Source organism: Theobroma cacao, unplaced genomic scaffold, assembly GCF_000208745.1.
Source record: "Theobroma cacao cultivar B97-61/B2 unplaced genomic scaffold, Criollo_cocoa_genome_V2, whole genome shotgun sequence".
Classification (NCBI taxonomy): domain Eukaryota; kingdom Viridiplantae; phylum Streptophyta; class Magnoliopsida; order Malvales; family Malvaceae; genus Theobroma; species Theobroma cacao.
The window spans coordinates 11,257-24,832 of NW_017234749.1; the positions used below are offsets into that span (position 1 = coordinate 11,257).

Below are 13,576 nucleotides of genomic sequence, written 5' to 3' on the forward strand. Positions count from 1 at the left end.
TTAACCTCGGGTAGCAAAATGACCATTTTGCCCCTAGGTCATGAAAATTCCAATTTGACTCCAAATCGATCCTCGAACTCCGAATCACCATTTTAAGTCATTTTGGGGTTTTAAAATTCTCAATTTCATCTTAAAATTTCTATTTGGACTAGTTCGAGGCTTAATTCAACTTAATTGTACCATTTGGTACATTACCGTCCTTTAACGATTTTCGAGGTACCCAAGTAAGCAAACATGCATTTTTATGTAAGAATGACATAATAAACATATTGTTGAGCTGGGCTTGACAACTAGCCTATTAGAGAGGGGCGCGATAAAACCGATTATATTTTACCTCGGTACGAGAGGCGCGGAGGGTATCTCCTAAGGTAAAGCTTTAGAGTTCACTACACGCTAAACCACCACGTGAGGGTGAACTCAGCCAACGCCAAGGAACGGCTATGCTTTTAAATGTAAAAATGTGTTTTATGCATATATGAACTTTTCTATAACAGCCTTGGCGGACTCGGTTGGATGCCCCGGCCAAGGTATCCCCGAGAATGAGTTTTGGCACGAGCCAAATTTTTAAGAAATTCATAAGCCATGTTGATTATTTGAGTGAAATAAAATTATTTTATTTAATTGAAATGAGTTTGAAACGTTATGAATCATAGTACGATGAACTATTTTAAGTTGTCTCCATTTACTCGACTTTAGATATTTTAGATGATGTTTGTTTACTCATTGAGTTTATATAAACTCACCACCTTCCTTTCCACTCATTCTAGAATTAGGACAGTCCGTAAATAGCTGATTACGTTGAGGGTTATTATTAGACTTGCCTCCTCAGAAATTGTAAGTCCACAGCCTTTGTTACCTTTGGTCATTCGGGGGCCCACACGTCATTGTAAATTAAATTACATACTTTAGTTATCTGTGTTACTATATATATGGATTTATTTTGCTTTTACGTTACAAAAATTATTTACGCAGAGTTCTATAAATATTGTTTTATAAGAAAATAGAATATTTTATTTAATATTTTTATTTTATTCTATTAGCTACAATTCACCCTAAATGAATGTTTTAGACATAAAAACTTGTTTTTAGTTATGAAATGTGTAATTTCCCCTATATATTATATTTTCAGCAGGTTTCAAAATTTTTGAGAAAAATGACCAAAATGCCCTTGTGAGACAAAAAATATTTTTTTATTATTGTTTTGATTTGGAAATAGCTTATAATCTTTTAAAATATGATATTTAGTAATTATTGCTCACAGGGGAGGTGCGAAAACTGATATTAAGCCTTGCGAGGTTTCGGTTGGCATTCAGGGTAATAAATGTCTGTCGGGACATCACGGCGGTTATCACGGGCTTGAGGAGAGTACTAGGTCGTGACAATTCGATTGGTATAAGAGCTTTTGGTTTTAAAGTTGTTTTAAAGATTACAGTGTCAGTGTGGCCCCAAGTTAAGTTAGGTTAGGTTTAGTTGAATGCATGCATCAGCATATAGAACTTGAGGTTGTCTAAACTCACTTTGTTTCTTCTTATAGATCACCATGCCTCCTCGATGTGAACACCCACCCCTCACCAGATTGGCTAGGAGGGGAAGAGGTCGTTCTCAACATCGTCAGCCGAATCTTATAGAGGGGGAGATGGCTACATCCACTTTTTGAGCAGCACCTACTACTGAGCAGACCGAGACTACTCCACATCCTCCACATCCTCGACATCCTCCACCACCTACTAGTATTCTTGCCATGTCTCCAGAGGTAGCTCAGACATTGGCAACCTTTTTCGTTGCTATTGGTTGCTAGGCTCAGACTGGTCAAGCTTCTCCTACAGTTCCTCCAGCTGCTCCTTCAGTGCCACCACCCCCATCTCTTGTTTCACCACCGGTGCCAGACGTATCTATTTCTAAGAAGCTTAAGGAGGCTAGGCAGCTCGTTTGTATTTCTTTTACGGGTGAGTTGGATGCAACCACAGCTAAAGACTAGATTAATCAAGTTTCGGAGACACTTTCTGTTATGAGGTTGGATGATGACATGAAGTTGATGGTGGCCACAAGATTACTTGAGAAGAGGGCCTGCACATGGTGGAATTCAGTGAAATCCCATTCTACCACTCCTCCGACCTGGTCAAATTTTCTAAGAGAATTTGATGGTCAATATTACACTTATTTCCATCAAAAGGAAAAGAAGAGGAATTTTTGAGTTTAAAACAAGGGAACTTAACATTAGAGGAGTACGAGGCTCGTTTTAACGAACTGATGTTATATGTGCCGGATCTGGTGAAAACAGAGTAGGATTAAGCTAGTTATTTTAAGGAAGGGCTTCGAAATGAGATTCAAGATCGGATGACAATGACAGATAGGGAGCCGCATAAAGAGGTGGTACAGATAGCTTTAAGGGCTGAGAAACTCGCGAATGAAAATAGGAGAATGCGGGCTGTGTTTACAAAAACGAAGAATTCTAGTATATCTTCTAGTCAGCCAACAAAAAAGGGCAAAGACTCATCTGCTTCAGGGAGTACTACCTTTGCTTCCATAGCATATTCCTGACCTCAATTTCCACAACCGCAGCAGAGACCTCCGAGATTCAGAAGATTTGCGATGACTATTCTTGAGAAGAGTTTTGGAGGTTCTGATAGATACAGAAATAGTGAAAATATCATGTTGGGCTGTGTAGGGAGCCCGTACGATGTTTTCATTATGGTCAGTCGGGTCATATTATGTCACGACCCAGAACCTCCCTCGGGCCCACGACAACCACCGCGACGTCTCAATTGACACTCATTGCCCGGAATGCCAATCGGAATCCCGCAAGGCTTACATATCAGTTTCTTGCCTTTTTTGTGAGCAATCATTTTTAAACATTTCGTTTTAAACAATTTTCAGTCGTTTTCGGCTCAAGTAAATCAAAAGACAAAATTATTTTAAAATGATTTATAGACAAATATTACTATTCAAAATATTGATTAAAATATAATATTTTTATATATAACCATATTTATAGAAACACGTGAAAAAATCTTTTGTAATGTGGAAGTAAAATAAATTCATACATACAATAATTTACAAAGTTATAATATACAATAATAATTACAATGACAAGTGGCCCCTAAATACACCAAGTGTTGGTGATAGTAACATACTATCTGTGAGATAGAGGGGTCAACTAGAATCCTCAACAAAATCGGTATCTACAAGCTACCACAAGCCTAAAATATTTGGAAAGGAGGTGGGTGAGATTTCGCAATCCCAATGAGTAAATAAACATTATCATAAATATCTAAAGGCGAGTAACATGGAGGCAAGTTTAAACAACAAATTACAAACCATTTCATAAGGTTTTCAATTTATTTCTTAAACCATAAAATATTTGTAATTTACCAAAACAGTTGTTAAGGCTTCTGACTTTTATTAAAAACAAGGCTCAAGCCAAAACTAATCCTCGGGGATACCTTGACCGAGGCATCTAACCGAGTCCACCAAGGTTGTTAAGATATTTACATGTGAAACACATTTTTTTTTTAAAACAAGCCGTTCCTTGGCGTTGGCCAAGTTACACATTCACATGGGGGTTCAACGTGAAGTGAGCTTTAATACTACCCCGGGAGTTACCCTCCTCGCCTCTACTACTAAAGTAACTATATAACTGGGTTTACCGTGCCCCTCTAATAGGCAGTCCACGAAAACCCGTCACTGCAGTGACTAAACCCACCAATTTTAATAAAATTTCGACAGTATAACGTGGCTTTTATTTATTTACCCAACTTGCATAGTAAAAGATAGCTTACATAAATTCCCAATGCAATTATAACATATAGCCACATATACTCATATATCATAAGCCATTCATAGGAAAATATATAATTGGCAGCCTCCAATTACTCAATTTCATAATCAACACAATATAATTTTATTTGTCACATTTATTTCTAAAACATCAAAAATCCCATTTTAATCTCATTTTCATTTCATAAAATCCATGAAGAGCATTTAAAAATAAACTCTAGATAATTTACAATAATAATAGGTTTACTCACCGTTTGTACAAATTAATTGCTTTTTAGATGCCCTGATCACTGTTCATCGGGTACGACTTCCTTGCCTTTACCAGAAGGCTCTCCTCCTAAACACGTTGCAAAATTTACCCAATTCACCACATTGATGCTAAATCACTATATAATTGACTTAAATCCTATACTAATGCATGGTATGAAATGCAATAGCCTAAAACGACTTAAACGCGGTATTAACCTATTTTTGGCACTTTACCCAATAAATTGCTAACGCGCTCCATTTTAGCTCTAAATTGTCCCATTTTCTCTCCAAAATTTCTAACCATTAAATATCAGCCAATAACTCACTAAAATCACCAAAAGCACCTCACTTTCCTCCTTGAAAAATTCGGCCAAAAATGGGACATTAATTCGGTAAATCTTCCACTTTGTTTTTCTATCACATTTAACCATTTTTCATCATTTTCTCTTCATTTCTCTTAGAATAAAAATCAGTTCATCATCATTGTACATCATTGAACATTCAGCCAAGGGTGGTTATTGTGAAAATTTCATGCTTTCTTGTCCAATTTGATTTCTATACACATTTAACTAATTAAAACTACCAATTTAACTAAGAATCAAAACCTAAAAATTCCAAAATCCTCCCCATTGAATTTCAGCCAGCCCTTGGTTTCACTTTTTGATCTCTCTCCTAAAGCATGCTAAATGGAAATAAAGGCATAGGAAAGGTAGAAATCAAGCTAAAGTCGAAAAATCTTATCGTTAGACTCGTAAACGGACGAAAAACGCGATTTCCCCTTTGAATTTTCTAGTTTTCCTTTGGTTTTTCCCTTTTCTTCCTTTCCTCTCTATTTTCCCTCTTGTTCTCTCCTTATGGGCGGCCATCACTTAATATGGGGTTAAATTGGGCTGACTTTTCATTAAAATAATATTAAATCATTAAAAAGTGCAATGTGTCACTTTCCCGTTGGCCCGTTTTTAAAATTTCATCCTTTAAACTTCAATTTTTCACCACTTAACATACCATAGTTATTCATACAAAAAATAAGTAAATCCTATGATTTTGACAAGTTTTGGGTGGTGAAAATTACGATTTTTACCCTGAGATGATAAAATTACCATTTTGCCCTTATATTTGAAAAATTATCATAATTGAAAATTTTCACTTCCTATCATTAAATTATACTCCAAATAGTTAATCTTAGTCAAAAATTTCACTCCATGATCAAATTATTATCTTAGGTGGCAAAATGACGATTTTGCCCCTAAACATCAAAAGTTTCAATTTTTCCCCAAATGAACCCTCAAACTCTGAACAATTATTTTTAGTCATTCCTGGACTGTAAAATATTAAATTTCATCCTACGATTCCTATTTGAACTAGTTCGAGGTTAAATCAACTCAAGTGTACCGTTAGGTACAATACCGGGTTCATCTATTCTTAGGACTTTCCTAACATAATAACATGCTTCTCAGTGCATGTATGTCATGACATGTGTTTATAGGGTCGGGTTTTACATATTAGGAGTACTTGCCCACAGTTCGAACGAGCTACTGTAGTTGCTCCATCTCCACCAGCTCGCACGGATATGTAGAGGAGAGATTCTTCTGGGTTACCACCGAGACAGGGAGTAGCCATACGGTCCGATGTGGAGAGTAACGCCCTAGCACATCCACCCTCTAGACCACAGACTCGTTCTTCGACAAGAGTTTTTGCTGTGACGGAGGATGAGGCACGGGTTCGACCCAATACAGTGATAGGTACTATGTTTTTATTTGATAAAGATGCATATGTCTTAATAGATTCTGGCTCGGACAGGTCTTATGTGAGCACGACATTTGCATCATTTTCTGATAGAAAACTGTCACCATTAGAGGAAGAAATTGTAGTTCACACCCCTTTAGGAGAGAAGCTAGTTAGAAACACTTGTTATAGAGACTGTGGGGTAATGGTTGGTGAGGAAGAATTTAGGGGTGATTTAATTCCTCTAGAGATCCAAGATTTCGATTTAATATTGGGTATGGACTAGTTAATTACACATCGGACGAACGTGGATTGTTTTTGGAAAGAAGTTATACTTCAGAATTCTGAGGGAGCAAATATTGTATTTGCAGGGGAACATCGAGTATTATCATCCTGTGTAATCTCGGCCATCAAAGCTCTGAAATTGGTACAGAAAAGGTATCCAACATATTTAGCACACGTGATTGATACTTCAAAGGGGGAACCTAAGTTAGAGGATGTCCCAATAGTAAGTGAATTTTCTGATGTATTTCTTGATAAGTTACCGGGACTACCTCTTGATCGAGAGCTTAAGTTCCCTATTGATCTCTTCCTGGGTATTACACCTATTTCCATTCCTCTGTATCGAATGGCTCTAGTGGAGTTGAAGGAACTGAAAGTCCAGTTGCAAGATTTGGTAGATAAAGGTTTTATTCGCCTTAGCACTTCTCCTTGGGGAGCATCAGTCCTATTTGTAAAAAAGAATGATGGCACTCTTCGGTTATGTATCGATTATTGTCAGCTGAACGGAGTGACCATCAAGAATAAATGCCCTCTACCACGGATCGATGATCTTTTTGATCAGTTACGAGGTGTTATGGTGTTTTCTAAGATTGATTTGAGGTCTGGGTATTATCAGTTGAAGATTAAGGAGCAAGATGTACCCATGACTGCTTTCAGGACGCGTTATGGGCATTATGAGTTTCTGGTTATGCCGTTTGGTCTGACTAATACCCCAGTAGCTTTTATGGATCTTATGAACAGGGTGTTCCATCCATACTTAGATAAGTTCGTGATAGTATTCATAGATGACATTTTGGTCTATTCGAAGAATGACGACGAACATTCTGCCCATTTGCGCATTGTACTGCAAACTTTGCGCAAAAAACAACTCTATGTCAAGTTTCCTAAATGTGAGTTCTATTTAAAAGAAGTGGTTTTCTTGGGACATGTGGTGTATGGAGCTGAAATTTATGTCGATCCCAAGAAGATTGAGGCAATTTTACAGTGGGAGCAACCAAAAATGGTAATAGAGATTTGGAGTTTCCTTGGCTTAGCCGGTTATTATAGGAGGGTTGTTCAAGGATTCTCGTTGATAGCTGCTCTTCTGACTCGTATGACTCGTAAAGGAGTTAAGTTCGAGTGGGATGATGTTTGTGAGAGTCGATTTCAGGAGTTGAAGAATCGGTTGACCTCCGCTCCCATTTTGACACTTCTTGTTAATGGGAAAGAATTTGTGGTGTACAATGATGCCTCTAAATTGGGATTACGGTGCATGTTAATGCAAGATGAGAAAGTGATAGCTTATGCTTCCCGACAGTTGAAGAAGTATGAGACAAATTACCCTACCCATGATTTACAATTAGCAGCAATAGTCTTTGCGTTGAAAATTTGGAGGCATTACTTATATGGTGAGCGTTGTCTGATTTTTACCGATCATAAGAGTTTGAAATACTTGCTCACCTAGAAAGAGCTTAACTTGAGACAAAGACGATGGTTAGAGTTGATTACGGATTACGACTTAGTGATTGATTATCACCTTGGGAAAGTAAATGTTGTAGCAAATGCTTTAAGTCGTAAATCCTCATCTTCATTAGCAACACTTCGGAGTTCTTATTTTTCGATATTACTTGAGATGAAATCTCTAGGGATCCAATTGAGAAATGGTGAGGATGGAACCCTACTTGCTAGTTTCGTTGTGAGACCTTCATTGTTCAATCAAATTAAAGAATTACAGAAGTCTGATGATGAGTTGAAACGAGAAGTTCAAAAGCTGCAAGATGGAGAAACTAGTGAGTTCAGACTTGGTGATGATGGAATTTTGATGTTTGGAGATTGGGTTTATGTCTCTAAGGATGATAAGTTGAGACGAGCTATTTTGGAGGAAGCTCATTCTTCCGCCTATGCTTTACATCCCGGAAGCACCAAAATGTATAGGACTATCAAGGAAAGTTATTAGTGGCTGAGTATGAAACAAGACGTAGCAGAGTTTGTAGCGAAATGTCTCATATGCCAACAGATCAAGGCCGAACATCAAAAACCATTGGGTACTCTTTAGCCTTTACCTATTTCGGAATGGAAGTGGGAACACGTGACTATGGACTTTGTATTGGGTTTGCCGCGGACGCAGAATAGGAAGGATGCTATTTGGGTGATTGTGGATAGATTGACTAAGTCCACCCATTTCTTGGCTATCCATAGCACGTATTCCATTGAGAAGCTGGCTAAGCTTTATATAGATGAGGTTGTGAGATTACATGGAGTTTCAGTTTCTATTGTGTCAGATCGAGACCCCGGTTTACTTCTTGATTTTGGTCTAAATTCCAGGAGGCTCTCGAAACTAATTTGAGATTTAGCACTACTTTTTATCCACAGACAGATGGTCAATCTAAAAGGACCATTCAGACTTTGCAGGATATGCTACGGGCTTGTGTCATTGACTTTACGAGGAGTTGGGATAGACACTTGCCATTGGTGGAGTTCGCATATAATAATAGTTTTCAGTCTAGTATTGAGATGGCACCATACAAGGCTCTATATGGAAGAAAGTGTCGAACTCCACTTTGTTGGGATGAAGTGGGTGAGAGGAAATTGTTTAATGTAGAACAGATTGATCTGACTAATAACAAGATCAAGGTTATTCGAAAGCGATTAAAAACAGCTCAAGACAGTCAGAAAAGTTACTCGGATAAACGAAGAAAAGATTTGGAATTTGAAGTTGATGATAGAGTTTTTCTTAAGATCTCTCCTTGGAAAGGTAATGATTTGAATACTTTGAGGTATTAAGTCTTATTGGATTATATTATTGTAATAAATTGTGGTATCTTGTTGGATAATGAAAGGTGTGATCCGGTTCGCAATGCGAGGAAAGCTCAATCCGAGATACATTGGACCCTTTCGTATTATTGAAAGGATTGGACCAATGACATATAGACTAGAGTTACCCCCAAAGTTGGATCGGATTCACAATGTATTCCACATCTCAATGTTGAAGAAGTATGTACTTGATCCCTCCCATATCCTCGAGACACCTCCGATTGAGTTGCAAGAAGATTTGAAGTTCGAGGTGCAACCTGTACGTATTCTAGATCGAAAGGATCGAGTGTTGAGGAATAAGAACATTCCAATGGTTAAGGTGTTGTGGAAAAATGCTCGGATGGAGGAGATGACGTGGGAAGTTGAGCACCAGATGAGAAACCAATACCCATATCTTTTCTCCGAGTCCGGTAGGTGAAATTTTGAGGTCAATATTTTATTTTAAGGGGGGCAGTGCTGTCAAGCCCTACTCTATAATATACTTGCCATGTCATTCATGTATTTGACAACATGCTTGCATACTTGAATACCTCGAAAAAATTGTTAAAAGTCGGTAGTGTACCTAGTGGTACAACTAAGTTGATTTAAGCCTCGAACTAGTTCAAATAAAGATTTTAAGATGCAATTGAGAGTTATTGAATCTTAGAATGACTTAATATGGTGATTCGGAGTTCGGGGATTGATTTGGAGTTAAATTGGAATTTTCATAACGTAGGGGTAAAATGGTCATTTTTTTATCCGATGGCAAATTTGGGATGGCGGATGCAATTTCGATCAAGTTTGACTATTTGGAACATAATTTGAGCTTGAGAAGTGAAAATTTTAATTTCGACAATTTTTCGAACATAAGGGCAAAAAGGTCATTTCAATTGTCCACAAGGACGTAATTAGAATTTTTGGAATTTTACACCACCTTGACACTTGTCAAACCCATGAAATTTATTTTATACTTTGGATAATTGAGGGATTTTATGTGGTGGAGAAGAAATGCTTAATTATTAAGTTTTATGCATAGACCAATCGAATGGGGACAAGTGTCAACCTTTAATATTATTATATTTTCCTTTATAAACACAACTAAAACTCTCCCATCTCATTTCTCTTGGCCGGCCAAGGTAAGAACATAAGGGAAAAAGCATAGAACAAACCCTAAAGAAGAAAATCAAGAGAAAACTCATTGGATTACAAGGAATTAAGCAAGGTAAAATTTCTTAATTCTAGCTTGTGATCTACCTTTCCTATGCATTCTTTTTCAATTACCATGGTTAACATTCAAGATCTCATGAAGGATTCATGGCTGACCGAATTTAGGGAGAGAAGATTTGATGATTTATTTGGTTAGATTTCAAGGTATCTTAGTGTTTTTAGTTGTTTGGTGATGTTTAGCATGAAAAACAAGCAAGAAATTTCATGCCCTTCACCCACACTCCTTGGCTGAAATTTTCAAGAGAGAAATTGGATAATGGACTTTGATGAATTTCATGCTATTTAGGTGTTTTTAGTTGTTTTATGATGTAAGGTGTAAAAATCAAGCATGAAAATTACATGTTCTACACTAAACCTTCAATGGCCGAATTTTACAAGGAAGATATTGATGATGGATTTTTGTGATATTACATATTATTTAACTTGTAATTGATGACTTGGAGTGTTGGAAGTGGAATCAAGTTAATTGGAGTTGAATTGGATGTATTGGCCAATTAACCGGTGTATAGATCGAATTAAGCCAATACCATTTTATTTCAATACATAATTGAAGCTACGTAGAACACCATATTTAGATAATAATCCGAACATTTCGCATCCCATTTCATGCATTCATATAGAGCCTAAATTAGTTTTATAACGGTTTAGTACAAATATAGTAAATTGCTTGTTGTGCATTATGTTTAGGTGGTGAAACTTCCGATAAGGGTAAGGAGATTGTACCCGAAGATCGGGACTAGGAGTAATTCGACTCCCGATATTGTGAGTAACCTTATTATCATCTTAATTATCTAAAGTAGTTTTTATTCGTTTTTGTGATTTTATAGAAAAATGAGTTTAAATGGTAAATCCTTATGTTTTATAAGTAAAATGTGATTAAATGAAATGAGTTTTATAAATCATTTTGAAATTGAATGATGATTTTAAAAATTGAGTAATTGGAGACTATTTGATTGTGTTATAAATTTATGGTTTAAATTGAATGGCTTATGGTGATATTGGCATGAATTGCTGAATTGGAAATTGTGTTGAAATTGTATGAACTGTTTGTTTTGCCTTAACAGGCTGGGTAGTAATATAATTGCCATGTCATGCTGTCGAAACTTTTATTGATTTGATGGGATATTGATTAGTCACTGTTGTGGTGGGTTTCCGTGGACCAGCCTACTAGAAAGGGGTGCAATAAACCTGGTTATATTTTACCTCGGTACGAGAGGCGCTGAAGGTATCTCTTGAGGTAAAGCTTTAGAGTTCATTACACGCTAAACCACCACGTGAGGGTGAACTTAGCCAACGCCAAGGAACGGCTATGCTTTTAAACGTAAAAATGTGTTTTATGCGTATATGAACTTTTCTATAACAGCCTTGGTGGACTCGGTTGGAAGCCCCGTTCAAGGTATCCCCGAGAATGAGTTTTGGCATGAGTCAAATTTTTAAGAAATTCATAAGCCATGTTGATTATTTGAGTGAAATAAAATTATTTTATTTAGTTGAAATGAGTTTGAAACATTATGAATCATAGTACGATGAACTATTTTAAGTTGTCTCAATTTACTCGACTTTAGATATTTTATATGATGTTTGTTTACTCACTGAGTTTATATAAACTCACCACCCTCCTTTTCACTCATTCCAAGATCAAGATAGTCCGTAAAAAGCTGATTACGTCGAGGGTTATTATTGGACTCGCCTCCTCAGAAATTTAGGTCCACAGCCTTTATTACCTTTGTCATTTGGGGGCCCACACGTCATTGTAAATTAAATTACATACTCTGGTTATCTGTGTTACTATATATATGGATTTATGTTGCTTTTACACTACAAAAATTATTTACGCAGAGTTCTATAAATATTGTTTTATAAGAAAATGAAATATTTCATTTAATATTTTTATTTTATTCTATTAGCTACAATTTCACCCTAAATGAAAGTTTTAGACATAAAAACTTGTTTTTAGTTATGAAATGTGTATTTTCCCCTATATATTATATTTTCAGCGAGTTTCAAAATTTTTTAAAAAATGACCAAAAAGCCCTTGTGAGACAAAAAATATTTTTTTATTATTGTTTTGATTTGGAAATAGCTTATAATCTTTTAAAATATGATATTTAGTAATTATTACTCACAAGGGAGGTGCGAAAACTGATTTAAGCCTTGCGAGGTTTCTGTTGGCATTCAGGGTAATGAATGTCTATCGGAACATCGCAGTTGTTGTCTCTGCCTCGAGGAGAGTACCGGGTCGTGACACAAAAGCCATCCATTGACAAGAAAAGTTTATTTAAAGTCACTTATGCGTTTGAAAGCCTTATTACTCATTATAAATGGTTTTAGAACCTCATAATTGATTTTTAGTTGATTTTTTTTACTTTTTTGGTTAAAAAATTATAATTGAATGTTTACCTCAGGAAATGTAAAGCGAAAGTCATCCATTGACAAGAAAAGTTCATTTATAGTGACTCATGCCTTCAAAAGACTTATTACTCACTTTAAATAGTTTTATAAACTTATAATTGATTTTAAGTTGAATTTTTTTTATATTTTTGGTTAAAACAGATTATAATTAATGTTTACCTCGAGAAACATCTGTTGATAAGAAAAGTCCATTTATAGTCACTCATGCCTTCGAAAGCCGTATAACTCACTTTAAATGGTTTTATAATCTCATAATTGATTTTAAGTTGAATTGTTTTACATTTTTGGTTAAAACATATTATAATTGAATGTTTACCTTGGGAAACGTGAATTGAAAGCCATCCATTAAGAAGAAAAATTCATTTATAGTCACTCATCCCTTCGAAAGGCTTATTACTCTCTTTAAATGGTTTTATAATCTTATAATTGATTTTAAGTTCAATTTTTTTACATTTTTTGGTTAAAACAAATTATAATTAAATGTTTGTCTCATGAAACGTGAAGTAAAAGCCATCCATTGACTTGAAAAATCCATTTGTAGTCACTCATCCTTCAAAAGCCTTATTACTCGCTTTAAATTGTTTTATAACCCCATAATTGATTTTAAGTTCAATTTTCTTACATTTTTTATAAAACCTGATTATAATTGAATGTTTTTCTCAGGCATCGAAACCCTTATTACTCGTTATAAATGATTTTACAATCTCATAATTGATTTTAAGTTGTATGTTTTTATATTTTTTGGTTAAAATAGATTATAATTGAATGTTTACCTCGAAAAATGTGAGGCAAAAGCCATCTATTGACAAGAAAAGTTTATGTAAAGTCATTCATGCCTTTGAAAGCCTTATTACTCGCTATAATAGTTTTATAATCTCATAATTGCTTTTAAGTTGAATTTTTTTCATTTTTTGTTAAAACATATTATAATCGAATGTTTTACCTTGAGAAACATGAAGCGAAAGTCATCCATTGACAAGAAAAGTCCATTTCTAGTCGCTCATGCCTTCGAAAGCCTTATTACTCATGTTAAATGGTTTTATAACCTCATAATTGATTTTAAGTTCAATTTTTTTTACATTTTTGGTTAAAACAGATTATAATTGAATGTTTCCTTGGGAAATGTGAGGCG

At 35.6% G+C, this 13,576-nt stretch overlaps 1 long non-coding RNA gene across 1 annotated transcript; it reads left to right on the forward strand.

Annotated features, from left to right (window-relative positions):
* The first annotated feature begins 9,937 nt into the window (after positions 1-9,937).
* Positions 9,938-11,285, forward strand: LOC108663886. Its single transcript, XR_001929989.1, has 3 exons — positions 9,938-10,027; positions 10,720-10,794; positions 11,097-11,285. It is a non-coding gene; the product is annotated as an uncharacterized LOC108663886 (long non-coding RNA).
* Positions 11,286-13,576: the final 2,291 nt, after the last annotated feature.